The sequence below is a fragment of the Lepidochelys olivacea genome (assembly GCF_965140295.1).
Source record: "Lepidochelys olivacea isolate rLepOli2 genome assembly, chromosome: 9".
NCBI lineage: Eukaryota > Metazoa > Chordata > Testudines > Cheloniidae > Lepidochelys > Lepidochelys olivacea.
This window is the reverse complement of record NC_140419.1, coordinates 60,162,492-60,177,492: the sequence shown is the minus strand read 5'-3', so window position 1 is coordinate 60,177,492 and position 15,001 is coordinate 60,162,492.

Here is a 15,001-nt window from a genome sequence, read left to right as displayed (position 1 = left end):
CCCAATTTTTGCCCCAAGATCCCTAAATGGCCCCCTCAAGGATTGAACTCACAACCCTGGGTTTAGCAGGTCAATGCTCAAACCACTGAGCTTCCCTGTGCCTTGTCCCATGCCACTGAGTAACTGCACTATGGATTATTGCTCCCCACGTGTCTCAGATTATCCTTTCCCCACCCTGGGGACCTGTGTCTCGGATTACCCCTCCCATCTAAGTACCCGTGGGCTCAGGTTATACCTCCACCTGCACTGAGCCCCTTTCCTTTCTGAGTGCTCTCCCCTGAGATGTAACCATGTGCATTTCTCCTGGCTGACTCTCTGTTCTCTTTTGCTGACCCTGTTTCTAACATGTCCACATCCCTTTGAATGTTCAGCCTGTCTTTGCTGTTGCTTGCCATGCCTCCCTGTTTGGGGAAATGTTCTGCGTGCTCCATGGATGTGCCTCTCCCCACCACTGGGTAGCCGTGTGTGTGACAGGCCCAAACATATCTCATAAACCTTTGGCTTGGCTCCATGGTTTCATGGGGGTCTAGCCAGCTGTGCTGCAGGCAGGTTCCCCGCCAGCCCCTGCTTCTCTCTTGATCACATCTGGGAGGAGACACCAGTGCCCATGCTACTTCTGTCACAAGCAGGTATAAGGCGTGCTGTGCCTCCAGGGGACTATGTTGGCATTGGCCCTGCGTAGGCAGGGGGCCTCGGAGCCCCTCTGCTCAGCTGCTTCTGTTCCCCAGCACTCCAGAGAGGAATAGGGCTACTTAGCTGGGTCCTTAGTGTCAGCTGCAACTGAAATTACCATTCTTTTTATCTCCCCACCCCGCGATAGACTCATGGAGCTCAATCCATTTATTTTAACAAAGAGAAGGTTTAGAAGGGACTTGATCCCAGGCTGTAAGTACCTACATAGGGAACAAATATTTAATAACTGGTTCTTCAGTCTAGCAGAGAAGGGTCTAACACGATCCTGTGGCTGGAAGCTGAAGCTAGACAAATTCAGACTGCAAATAATGCATACATTTGTAGCGCCCCTCCCATCTGGTTACCTCCTTTAATGCCAATCCGCTTACAGGTTTTGATGGACAGGTCTGGGTTCTTTTGGATCCTGCTGCCCACTCAGCAGGGTGTATCTTCTTTCTTTTTTTCTGAGGAAATTATTTGACATTGCCTCCACCCCACTCGCTCCTTCCTGTCAGGGTCACCAGGGCAGCTTAGGTGGAAAATTCTAACTACAGAGTAATCCCCACTTACTTGCCAGAGAGTTGGAGACTTCCAAGAAATAACACAAACACGTACAATATATTCAACACAATAACTATATTAAACAGGAGACAAATACAACATAGCAGGGTAAAACACTATTTTTAGGGTCACTGGTGTCCACACTGCAAATACCCGTGACTTGAGATAGCAAATGTAAAATTAGTGTCCTGTTGGTACGTGTACTTTGCTGAGACCCTTGATGACCTATAATCACAAAATTCTTCTCTGCAGTGGTTTAGCAGTGTGGCTGACTGGCTCCAGTACAGCCCAAAGGATTCACATGTGGGAGAAGGTGGTAAATCCCTCCACAGGTGTAATATGCAGCAGGTTATAAAATCCTCAAACCCTCACTCTCTGGCTTGAGGACACAGTCCAGGGTGTAGGGGGTCCCCAGAACAAATTCCCTGACTAACTAAACGATGGTGCACTCACAAAGTCCATGAACGATCGATCCTCAGGTTTGAAGATGACTCTGGACTCCTCAGGCAGTGCAGAGGGGCTGCTCTCTGCTGGCAGGGATCCTCCTCAGGCAGGAATCAGGCTGCGTCGGTCCCAGGATTTCCCCTCACAACAATGGGGTGCAGGGCTCAAGGTGTAGGTTACACAACTACACTAACATCCAAACTGTCGCCACCTAGCCCAGCCTCCAGACACACACTCAGCAGGCAGCTTCCCTGGACTAGCAGCGAAAGCAGAGCTGACCATGTGGTGACTGGTCTCCCCTAGGGAGCTGGAGGGCGAACTCAGCCTGGCTGGGAAGTTTCCCAGCAAACTCTACAAATTGGGACTCATCAGTGGGGAAGGAAAAACCCAGCTGAGGGATCTGCTGTCAGGTCCCTAGAGGCCTGTTCTCAGGGGGAACGCTGCATGCAGGCCTGGGACTCCCCAGCTCCCCACGCACCCAGTCCTGCCCTTTCCCTCGCTGGCTCCAGACTGATTCCAAAATGGCTTCTCCCTGGCATGGCCTCTCACTCCCTAATGGTTGCTGGGCGGGTCTGAGTCTGCCTTGGCTCCCCCTCCCGACTAGGGACGGTGTGCCTCTCCCTGAGCTGCCAGCAGACAGGGTCCTAGGAATCTAGGTAATCTTCTTGGGGGTTACACATTTTTAACAAGAACAGTTTACCAAGGGTTGTGGTGGATTCTCCATCCTTCTCTGTTTTTCAGTCAAGACTGGATGTGTTTCTAAGAGATCTGTTCCCCTGATGATTGGGGGGCACGTCTCTGGCCTGTGCGATCCAGGAGGTCAGACTAGATGATCACAGCGGTTCTTTCTGGCCTTGGAATGTATGTATCCTTAATGACGATGCTAAATAAGCCAGACCTAAAAGCAATCTCTGCACTTCCCCACCACACCTCAGACATGGCTGTTTATCATTATTGCTATTCATCAGCCTTTTTGTCTGCATGGCCCCGGGAGAGGAGAAGTGCCTCTGTGATCAAAGCATAGAGAGAGCTCCCAAGCCCAGTTTCGTCTACACAACCTCCTGCTTCTTTCCAAGCTGATTTGCAGTTGTTTCCCAAGGAAGACCTCATGAGACATGGTCTCAGATGCTTCACCCAGCACCAGAGATATGCTGTCTAGTTTGTTCTCTTTGCCTGCTCGCATGATGGAGCCATACAGGCAGTGCTCCAGACAGTGTCCTCGCTCTGAAGACCACGACACAGCCCTGGAAGAGAAGCTGGGTGGGCGAGCCTATATTATTGGTTACAGCGTATGACCGGCCTCGGAACAGCAGAAGACTACTCTCAAGTGCACCCCTTGGTCTGTTGCAGAGACAGAGGCTCTTCCTGGGGTGAGCACTTGTTAGTGAGTGAAGCTGCCGACTCCCAGGGCCCTTCCCGCTGATGCATCGCTAGGACTGGAGACAGAACCAAGCACAGTGATAAAGAATAATAATAATGCACTAGAGCAGTGGTCTCTAAACGTTTTTGATCACGCACCCCTATCAGTAAAAATTGTTTTAGCATGCACCCCCAATACAGGTATATGTATAAATTATATACATGTACTACTGTACTAATATATTATGTAAATTATAAAACATATACAAAAAATAGAAATTAAAAAATGATGAAATAAAGATGAAATAATATTTTTAAAATTTTTATTTTATTTGCTCACAAAATATTATTAATATTTTTAGGGAGAGAAATGATTGAATATGCTTTATTATTTTTGAAAATCTTGGTTTCACATTTTGTGATCCAGTGGGCGCTCAGGGTGGGGCGCGGGGTCTGGGAGGGAGTTAGGGTGGTGGGAGGGCGCTCAGGGCTGGGGCAGGGGCAGGCAGGAGGTGCAGAGCACTTACTTGGGGCAGCTCCTGTTTGGTGCGGGGGGGTGGTGCAGGTAGGTCTGTAAGGCGCAGCACCACCCCCATGGCCACGACTCTGGGATCTGCCCCCTCCCCCCATGGCAGGCAGGGCCACCCGGAACGCAGGGGCTTTAGGAGCTTCAGGGCCCTGGGCTAAGGGGGCCCGGGGGCCCTGGCCTGCAGCTCTAAAGCCCTTTTCGGAATGTGGCCCTGCAAGCGCGGGCCGGAGGACTCAGGAGGAGCAGCGGCAGCCGCGCAGCCAGCGGCCGGAGAGAAGTGGCGCTTTCCCCTTCAAAGTGCCGCTTCTCTCTGGCTGGCTCCTCTACAGGCCGGAGGACTCAGGGCCACCCCCCCTTTTATTTTTCCCTCCAGCAGTGCTCCTCCTGCTGCACCTCCCAATTGATCGTCTTGCGCACCCCCTGGGGTGCGCGCACTCCACTTTGGAGACCACTGCACCAGAGAAGGAATCTGCACCACTGCAGCAGTACACAGAGGCTGGAATTCCTCCAATGGATGCACTCACGGTTCCCCTTGCAAGCCCTGACTCAGGGCTGGGGTTGGGGGACAGAAGGTTGAAGGCAAAGGAGAGATCCCCAAGCATACAAGGGGGAAGCTGGACTGCTTTGAGCTGTGCAGCAGCCCATAGGACCCTACTATCAATTAGAGCAACTGGAAGCGGCACTGGCCCCTGACAGCCTGGAATCCCAGAGGCACAAAGTTGGCTTAAAGCCATTTTAGCATCCCCTCCCCAAGCTGTGCCTTCCTGTACTGCACCTCCCATTATCCCAGTGCAGAATTCTAGCCACAGCAAGCCAAAGTGTATTACAGACTGTGGCCTAAACTGTGTCTGACCCCTGGAGTCCCCCCACCTTTTGAGTCAGGGTCCAGTGACAAACTGCTCCAGGCTGGTGTTGCTGGCTCATGAGACTGCAGAATGGGGAGGAAAAATCTGGGCAGATCAAAGTTCGCCTTGTACTAAGAGCTTTGGGGGATATTAAATTGCCATGGAGAGCAGACAGGCCTTCAGGTTTTTAGGTTTCTTCTGAAAGACACGCACTCAGACAGACAGAGAGAGTAAATTGTTTGCAAATCAGCATATCTACTCTGTTGGGACTGAGGTCTGGTCACTCTGTATGTATGCCTGCTGCTGAGACACAATTGGGAGGAGGTGCTCAGATACCCAAATGTGGTGCTCAGATACCAGCAAGAGGTGTGTGGTATAAAATCTTAGGCAGCTAGCTAGTCAGACCCATTTTCATTCCTTCTTCATTAACGTGAGGATAAAAGTTAAAGGCTCCTCTACCTGAGTAGCTCCCAAATGGGACCTGGCAGTAGGTTGACTAGAGCCGAGTGCCTTTCAGAGAAGGCTGTGGGAACAGGGAGCAATATCTTTGTTAATTAATGAACTATCGGGCTATGATCTAGCGCTAATGCTAGGAGATCATCACTTCATCTGGTTAAATTCTTACACTGACTCCCTGAGAATGGGGATTGTATGGAAGATACTTTTAGTGCAGAGAATGAAAACCAGTACACGTAGAAGACAGTCCACGTCTCAGCAAGGAGATTATGGAAATAGCAAGATGTGCTATCCCTTATCTCTATACATAATGTTCAGATATTTTCCTTTTCAGGTTTTTAATAATGGTTTTTCTTTGTTGCCCTTCTTTTATTTGCGCCTGTAAATTTGTTCGAGTGAAATTATGGTAAAAAGATATTAAACCCCATGATGCGTAACCATCAGCACTCCCAGCGTGTAACCTAATCACAATATTGAGAGCTGAGCTTGGGTCTTTGTGCTGTGAGCAGAACATGGGGGATTTGCTCATCACAGGATATAGTCATGCTAGGTTAGTTAAATGGACTCAGATTAAGGAGCAAAACACCTCCCAGTGCTTCCTCATTTGAACTCTTGTGTTTGTGTCCTGTTTTGGTTGCAAACATACATTCAAGTAGGACACTGGTTCTCAAACTGGATGTAGTGACCCCTCAGGGGGTCTCAAGGTTATTATGTTGGGGTCGCAAGCTGGCAGCTTCCACCCTCAAACCCCGCTTCACCTCCAGCATTTATAATAGTCTTAAATATTAAAAAAGGATTTTTATTTTTTAAGGGGGGTTGCACACACGGGGGGTCACCAATACTAAAGTCTGAGAAACAGTGAAATAGGATTTTGTTCACATGAAGGAGAGGGGCTGTTCCTGGTCCAATTCATATTTGCCTGTGAACAGAGTATTGTGCACAGGCAAGAGTATATGCGCTCTTTGTTATTCGCTGTGTAGATTATACTCCTGTTTAAAACTAGCAGGCCATCCAATCAGTAAGTAGAAACAATATCATGTGACTTGGCTGGCCAATCACACATTACGTATAACAACCGGCAAGTAACCCACTAGCCGAACTTTGTCAATCAGCAGAATTTGGTGCATTACAAGTTACAAATATAGCTGCAGAAATCGGGACTGAGTTCCAGAGGATTCACAAGCAGAGAACCAGAGCTGAACTCACCAGATGATTTCTTTGCAGAAGATAAGTTGACCATTTACAGGCCAGCACTTGGAGGGATGGGGCCCGAACCTGCATGGTGCTGAGTGCTGCCTGAGAGCTGAAGTGTGTTGCACTGAGGCCCAGATCCTCCAAAGGTATTTAGGCACCTAACTCCCATCAAAAGTAGGTGCCTAAAAGGCTTTGAGGATCTGGGCCTGAGCACCTTTCAAGATTGGACTCACCTGCCACAGCAGAATCAGCCACGTGTTGGTGGGTATGTCTACACTAGAGCTGGAGGTGTCGTCTCCAGCTCAGGCAGACATCCTTGCATTAGCTCTGGTTGAGGAGAGGGGCTAGCCACCTGAGAATGATTCCATCCAAGACCTAGATACATACTTGGGTGACTAGCCCTTCCCACCACTCCCACCACTGTGGCTACACCACTGTTTTTAGTGTGCTAGCTTGATCAAGGCTAGCTCAGGTTACGTATGTCACCTCAAGCTGGAAATCACATCTTCCCCCTCCAGTGTAGACAAAGTCCCTAAGGTTTTACTGCAGAGCCAGCATTCAGAGGTCTCTGGTCAGATATTAATCCTTTCATAGACACTGCAGGCCACCCACCTCTGCTTCCAAGCCCTAATTCTAGGAATCCCTTTTATGCATAACTTTTCTCCATTGTTTGAATTCTCTTTGTTTCTGCAGTCGCTTTGCTCTTCGAGCAGCTCTCCCTGCTGCAGCAGCACTCCCTGCTGCTGAGAATCTGCCAGTTGATCTGTTCGCTGAGCTGCCAACAGAGACAGCTAACCGGGGAGTTTCAGAGGGTGTTTGGAAAAGGAGCATGAGAGGCTCAGTTCCACATGTGATATCAAGATGGCCAGTGATGAAACAGGGTGGTGACCTGCGATGCATGGGCCATGTTCTCTTTCCTGCCTGAAGCCAGAAGGGATTTCCTGTGCAGGAAGCGCAAGTTGGTGACCGTGCTGGAGGAGAAGTTTCTTGGAATATAGGGGCAAGTTGAGACGCTACTGAGAATCAGGAGTTCCTAGCCTGCCAGGTTCAGGAAATACCAGTATCCCAGGTTCAAGAAAGAAAGGAGCTGGCCACACAGGAATCAGTGTGAGAGAAAGTCAGAGAGGAGGCCTAGCAATTCATAACAAGAGGTCATGACAGCATTCTACACGGTTGAAGACAAATGAGGATGGGTAGCCTGTGACCATGAGGAGGAATTCCGTACAACTACAAGTTTCCAATCGATACCAGGGTCTTCAATGTGGAAACTATGGCCTGGTCTACACTACGAGTTTAGGTCGAATTTAGCAGCGTTATCTCGATTTAACCCTGCACCTGTCCACACGACGAAGCCCCTTTGTTCGACTTAAAGGGCTCTTAAAATCGATTTCTTTACTCCATCCCAGATGAGGGGATTAATGCTGAAATCGGCCTTGCCAGGTTGAATTTGGGGTACTGTGGACACAATTCAATGGTATTGGCCTCCGGGAGCTATCCCAGAGTGCTCAGTTGTGACCACTCTGGACAGCGCTCTCAACTCAGATGCACTGGCCAGGTATACAGGAAAAGACCCACGAACTTTTCAATTTCATTTCCAGTTTGGCCAGCGAGGCGAGCTCACCCGCACAGGTCACCATGCAGAGCTCATCATCACAGGAGACCATGCAGTCCCAGAATCGTTGAAGACCTCCAGCATGGACCAAATGGGAGGTACGGAATCTGATCGCTGTATGGGGAGACAAATCTGTGCTGGCAGAACTCCGTTCAAAAAGACGAAATGCCAAAATATTTGGAAAAATCTCCAGTGGCATGAAGGACAGAGGCTACAACAGGGACCCGCAGCAGTGCCGCGTGAAAATTAAGGCGCTCAGGCAAGCCTACCAAAAAACCAGAGAGGCAAACAGCCGCTCCGGTTCAGAGCCTGCAGACATGCCACTTCTCTGATGAGCTGCATGCCATTCTAGGGGGTGCAGCCACCACTACCCCAACCATTGCTTTGACTCCGTCCAAGGAGTGGCAGGCAACACGGAAGCAGGTTTTGGGGGCGATGAAGATGATGATGAGGAGGAGGTTGTAGATAGCTCACAGCAAGGAAGCGGAGAGACCGGTTTCCCCAACAGCCAGGATCTGTTTATCGCCCTGGACCTGGATCCAGCACCTCCCAACCCACCCAAGGCGGGCTCCCGGACCCTGAAGGTGGAGAAGGGACCTCTGGTGCGTGTACCTTTGTAAGTATTATACATGGTTTAAAAGCAAGCGTGTTTAATGATTAATTTGCCCTGGCATTCACGGCAAGTACAGTTACTGGAAAAGTCTGTTAACGTGTCTGGGGATGGAGCGGAAATCCTCCAGGGACATCTCCATAAAGCTCTCCTGGATGTACTCCCAAAGCCTTTGCAAAAGGTTTCTGGGGAGGGCAGCCTTATTCCGTCCTCCATAGTAGGACACTTTACCACACCAGGCCAGCAGCACATAGTCAGGAATCATTGAAGAACAAAGCATTGCAGAGTATGGTCCCAGTGTTTGCTGGCATTCAAACAACATCCGTTCTTTATCTCTCTGTGTTACCCTCAGGAGAGTGATATCATACATGGGCACCTGGTTGAAATAGGGTGGTTTTAGTAAGAGGACATTCAGAGGTGCCCATTCCTGCTGGGCTGTTTGCCTGTGGCTGCACAGAAATCTTCCCCGCTGTTAGCCGCGTGGTGGTGGGAGGGGTGAAGCCATCATCCCAGAGAATTGGGTGTGTGGGGGTAGGGTGGGGGGTTTAGTTGGGTTTCTGCTGCATGTGAACCCGGAAACCGCAGCCCCTCCTTTTAAATTGCCAATACATTTTAAAGGGCCAACCCAACGGGTGCTTGGTATGTGAAATGAGGGTGCTGCTGTTTGAAACCATTCCCACATGTTAGGAAGGTTAAAGAAGCCAAAAGACTGTGGCTTACCATGGCTGCCTGCAAGCCAAATTCTGTTGCCCACCAGCCCTGCGTGTGTGATCTCTCACACGAAACCGGCATACCCTCAATAAGAAGCAAAATGCAACCTTGTAATGAAAGCACATGTACTATATAATGTTAACAGCAAGGTTTACCGTGAAAGAGTGTACCCATTGTTCTATAAAATGTCTTTTTAACTACCATTCTCCCTTTTTTTTCCTCCACCAGCTGCATATGTTTCTCCTTCCCAGAGGCTAGTGAAGATTAGAAGGCGAAAAGAACACACTTGTGATGAAATGTTCTCTGACCTCATGCTGTCCTCCCACACTGACAGAGCACAGCAAAATACGTGGAGGCAGACCATCTCCAAGCACAGGAAAACACAATATGACCGTGAGGAGAGGTGGCAGGCTGAAGATGGTAGGTGGCATCAGCTTGCTGAAAGAAGGCAGGAGTCAATGCTCAGGCTGTTGGAGGATCAAACTCATATGCTCCAGTGAATGGTTGAGCTGCAGGAAAGACAGCAGGAGCACAGATTGCCGCTACAGCCCCTGTGTAACCAACCGCCCTCCTCCACAAGTTCCATAGCCTCCTCATCCAGATGCCCAAGAACGCGGTGGGGGGCCTCCAGCCACTCCACCCCAGAGGATTGCCCAAGCAACAGAAGGCTGGCATTCTATAAGTTTTAAAGTGCTGTGTGGCCTTGTCCTTCCCTCCTCCACCACCCCACCCGGTGCTTCCCTCCTCCACCATCCCTCCCGGGCTACCTTGGCAGTTATCCCCCTATTTGTGTGATGAATAAATAAAGAATGCATGAATGTGAAGCAACAATGACTTTATTGCCTCTGCAAGCGGTGATTGAAGGGAGGAGGGGAGGGTGCTTAGCTTACAGGAAAGTAGAGTGAAACTGGGAGTGGGGGGTTTCCATCAAGGAGAAACAAACAGGACTTTCACACCGTAGCCTGGCCATTCCTGAAACTGGTTTTCAAAGCTTCTCTGATGCACACCCCGCCCTCCTGTACTTTTCTAACTGGCCTGGTGTCTGGCTGTGCGTAATCAGCGGCCAGGCGATTTGCCTCAACTTCCCACCCCGCCAAAAACGTCTCCCCCTTCCTCTCACAGATATCGTGGAGTGCACAGCAATCAGTAATAACGGTGGGAATATTGGTTTTGCTGACGTCTAACCAAGTCAGTCAACTGCGCCAGCGCGCCTTTAAACGCCCAAATACACATTCTACCACCATTCTGCACTTGCTCAGCCTGTAGTTGAACAGCTCCTGACTACTGTCCAGGGTGCCTGTGTACGGCTTCATGAGCCATGGCATTAAGGGGTAGGCTGGGTCCCCAAGGATAACTATAGGCATTTCAACGTCCCCAACAGTAATTTTCTGGTCTGGAAAGGAAGTCCCTTCCTGCAGCTGTTCAAACAGACCAGAATTCCTGAAGACGCGAGCATCTTGTACCTTTCCTGGCCATCCCATGTTGATGTTGGTGAAATGTCCCTTGTGATCCACCAGTGCTTGTAGCACCATTGAAAAGTACCCCTTGCGGTTTATGTACTCGGCGGCTTGGTGCTCTGGTGCCAAGATAGGGATATGGGTTCCATCTATTGCCCCACCACAGTTAGGGAATCCCATTGCAGCAAAGCCATCCACTAGGACCTGCACATTTCCCAGAGTCACTACCCTTGATAGCAGCAGCTCAGTGATAGCGTTGGCTTCTTGCATCACAGCAGCCCCCACAGTAGATTTGCCCACTCCATATTTATTCCCAACTGACCGGTAGCTGTCTGGCGTTGCAAGCTTCCACAGGGCAATCGCCACTCTCTTCTCAACTGTGAAGGCTGCTCTCATCTTGGTATTCTGGTGCTTCAAGGCAGGGGAAAGCAAGTCACAAAGTTCCATGAAAGTGCCCTTACACATGTGAAAGTTTTGCAGCCACTGGGAATCATCCCAGACCTGCAACACTATGCGGTCCCACCACTCAGTGCTTGTTTCCTGGGCCCAGAATCGGCTTTCCTCGCCATGAACCTGCCCAATTGACACCATGATGTGCACATTGCAGGGGTCCGTACTTTGTGAGAAGTCTATGTCCATGTCTTCCTCACGCTTGTCACCGTGCTGCAGTCGCCTCCTCCTTGCCTGGTTTCACTTTTCTTGCAAGTTATGGTTCTGCATATCCTGCTGGATAACGTGTGCAGTGTTTATAGTGCTCATAATTGCTGTGGTGATCTGAGCGGGCTCCATGTTCCCATTTCTATGGTGTCTGCACTGAAAAAAGGCACGAAACAATTGTCTGCCGTTGCTCTGACAGAGGAAGGGGCGACTGACAACATGGCTTACAGGGTTGGCTTACAGGGAATTAAAATCAACAAAGGAGATGGCTTTGCATCAAGGAGAAACAGAATGGCCCCCTCAAAACTTTGGGTTTAGCAGGTCGTTGATTTCACGGAAGGAGGGAGGAGAAAATGAATACAAAACAAATCTGGTCTATTTCTTGTTTTGATCCACTTCATCTATATTTATACATCTTCTGGCAGCAGACAGTGTAGTATGACTGCTGGCCATCATCATCTCCTGGGTGCTCAGCAGAAGACTGCAGTGTGACTGCTGGCCATCGTCGTCTCCTGGCTGCTCATTAGAAGACGGTGCAGTAGGACTGCTGGCAGGACTGAATCGCCATGAGATGAAACTTAAAAGGGAAATGACCTGGCTCAGTCACTCCCATGTTTGCCCAGGTGTCCCTGACCGACCTCACCGAGGTCGGCTAAAAGAGCACCCTGGAGTACAGCGATAATGGCTACCAGTCGTACTGCACTGTCTGCTGCCAAAAGGCAACGAGCTGCTGCTGTGTAGCAATGCAGTACCGTGTCTGCCAGCACCCAGGAGACATACGGTAACTGTGAGCTGAGCGGGCTCCATGCTTGCCGTGGTATGGCGTCTGCATGGGTAACCCAGGAAAAAAGGCACGAAATGATTGTCTGCCGTTGCTTTCACAAAGGGAGGGAGGGAAGGGGTTGCCTGACGATATGTACCCATAACCACCCGTGACAAAGTTTTTGCCCCATCAGGCTTTGGGATTTCTACCCAGAATTCAAATGGGCGGCGGAGACTGTGGGAACTGTGGGATAGCTACCCACAGTTCAATGCTCTGGAAGTCGACGGTTGCCTCGGTACTGTGGACAGGGCCGGTGCAAGGAGGTTTCATACCCTAGGCGAAACTTCCACCTTGCGCTGCCCCCCTGCCTCCGCGGCAGCTCCCCACCACCCCCTCCCTTCCTCCCTCCCCTCGGCCCGGGCAGCCCCCCCCTGCAGCAGCTCCCCGCCGCCCACTCCCTCCCTCCCTCCCCTCGGCCCAGGGAGCCGCGTGCAGCAGTTTCCCGCCCCAGCTCACCTCTGCTCCACCTCCTCCCTGAGCACGCCGCTGCTTCTCCCGCCTCCCAGGCTTGCGGCACCAATCAGCTGTTTGGCATGCAAGCCTGGGAGGGAGAGAAGCAGAGCAGGGCAGTGCTCAGGGGTGGAGGCAGAGCAGAGGTGAGCTGGGGCGGGGAGCAGTTCCCCTGTGCGCCACCCCTGCCCCCTGTTACTTGCTGCAGGCGGCCCTTCCCGTGCACCCCTGCACCAGCTTACCTCCATTCCACCGCCACCCCCAACCACTTGGTGCCCTAGGCGACTGCCTAGTTCGCCTAGTGGTTGCACCAGCCCTGACTGTGGATGCACTCTGCCGACTAAATGCACTTAGAGCATTTGTGTGGGGACACACAAAATTGACTGTATAAAAACGCTTTCTACAAAACCGACTTCTATAAATTCAACCTAATTTCATAGTGTAGACATAGCCTATGGAGGATATCTCTCAAGTACCAATGGGTCCAAGGGACCAGAGAGATGTACGGGACACGTGTGGATGGCAGCTTTGCCCAACCAGTAAGAAAATCAAGCTTACCCGCAAAGAGTTCTCCAACCCTACTAGGAAGACAGACAATCCTTATTGAGGATTGAATACTCAGAAGAATTGAAAGAACATTCTGCAAGGGACAGGTGGACAGCATGACAGTTTGCTGCCTTTCCAGAGCCAAGAAATGAGATATCACTCTAAGACTGGATAGACTTCTGAAGTCAACAGGCAAAGATCCCTTGACAATGTTTCATATTGGCACTAATGACCCTGCGCCGCAGGATACTTCACAGATTAGTAGATGTCTTCAGGGAACTCTGAAGCATGCCGAAGAAGAAAAATGTCCAAGCAACCTTCTCTGAGCTCTTTCCTGTCCCACGAACAAAGGAGGAGAGAACGCAGAAGATTCTGGAAATGAATTGCTGACTAGGTAAGGGGTGTTATGTGCAGGGCCCTGGTTTTATGGAACACTGATCCACCCTTTACAGGGAGAGGGGACTGTACAGTTGGTTGTCTCCACTTCAGTAGAAAGGGGACAAGCTACCTAGAATAGTCAGGAGGGATTAAACTAATAGAAATAGGGGATGGTAAAAAGAGGGAAGATATGAACACTCAGCATAAAATTGAGATATTGAGAACAAAATTGATGAAGGAACCAAAAGGCCAAGAAGAGAAGAAATTCTTGAATTGCCTATACACTGATGCTAGGAGCCTGGGTAACAAACAAAAGTAATCGGAATTGCTCATTTATGAGCATAAATTTTGATCTAGTTGGAAACCTGGTCGGATGATATGCACAACTGGAATGTTAAAATCAAAGGTTACAACCTATTTAGGAAAGATCGAGTGGGCAAAACAGGAGGGGTAGGGGCACTCTATGTCAACAATGGAATTTCCTGTTTCTGAGTCACTGATAACTCGGAAGAAAATGATCTTGCATGCTTATGGATCAATGTTCTAACAGATCAAGCACCAGATAGTGTGCTAATTGGTATCTGCTACGGATCTCCAAATCACACTAGGGAACAGGATGACTGCCTCCTTATGAACTTATCTATAATGTGTAGGAAAAAATATGTGTGTTCATGGGGACTTCATTTTGAGTGACAGGTGCTGGAGATGCCACGCTGCCGGTGCTAAAACATCCTTGGGATTTCTAAACACTATAGATGACAATTTCCTAACTCAAATAGTGTTGCAGCCAACACCGGGGAATTCTATATTAGCACTTGTCCTAACAGATCCAGAGGAGCTGATGACAGAACTAAAAGTTAATTGTGGCTTAGGTACAAGTGATTGTCACTTATTCACATTTATAATGTGCAAGCAGAATAAAGTCCAGACCAGTAATATCTATACCAGGTGCTTTAATAGTGCCAATTTCTCAAAGCTGAAAACAATTATGAGCCAAATCAGCAGTGGGGAAGAATTCAATCATAGAATCATAGAAGATTAGGGTTGGAAGAGACCTCAGGAGATCATCGAGTCCAATCCCCTGCTCAAAGCAGGAACAACACCAACTAAATCATCCCAGCCAGGGCTTTGTTAAGCCAGGCCTTAAAAAGCTCTAAGAATGGAGATTCCACCACCTCCCTAGGTAACCCATTCCAGTGCTTCACCACCCTCCTAGTGAAATAGTGTTTCCTCATATCCAACCTCGACCTCCCACACTGCAACTTGAGACCATTGCTCCTTGTTCTGTCATCTGCCACCACTGAGAACAGTCTAGCTCCATCCTCTTTGGAACTCTCATTCAGATAGTTGAAGGCTGCTATCAAATCCACCATCATTCTTCTCTTCTGCAGACTAAATAATCCCAGTTCCCGCCACCTCTCCTCGTAAATCATAGAATCATAGAATCATAGAATATCAGGGTTGGAAGGGACCCCTGAAGGTCATCTAGTCCAACCCCCTGCTCGAAGCAGGACCAATTCCCAGTTAAATCATCCCAGACAGGGCTTTGTCAAACCTGACCTTAAAAACCTCTAAGGAAGGAGATTCTACCACCTCCCTAGGTAACGCATTCCAGTGTTTCACCACCCTCTTAGTAAAAAAGTTTTTCCTAATATCCAATCTAAACCTCCCCCACTGCAACTTGAGACCATTACTCC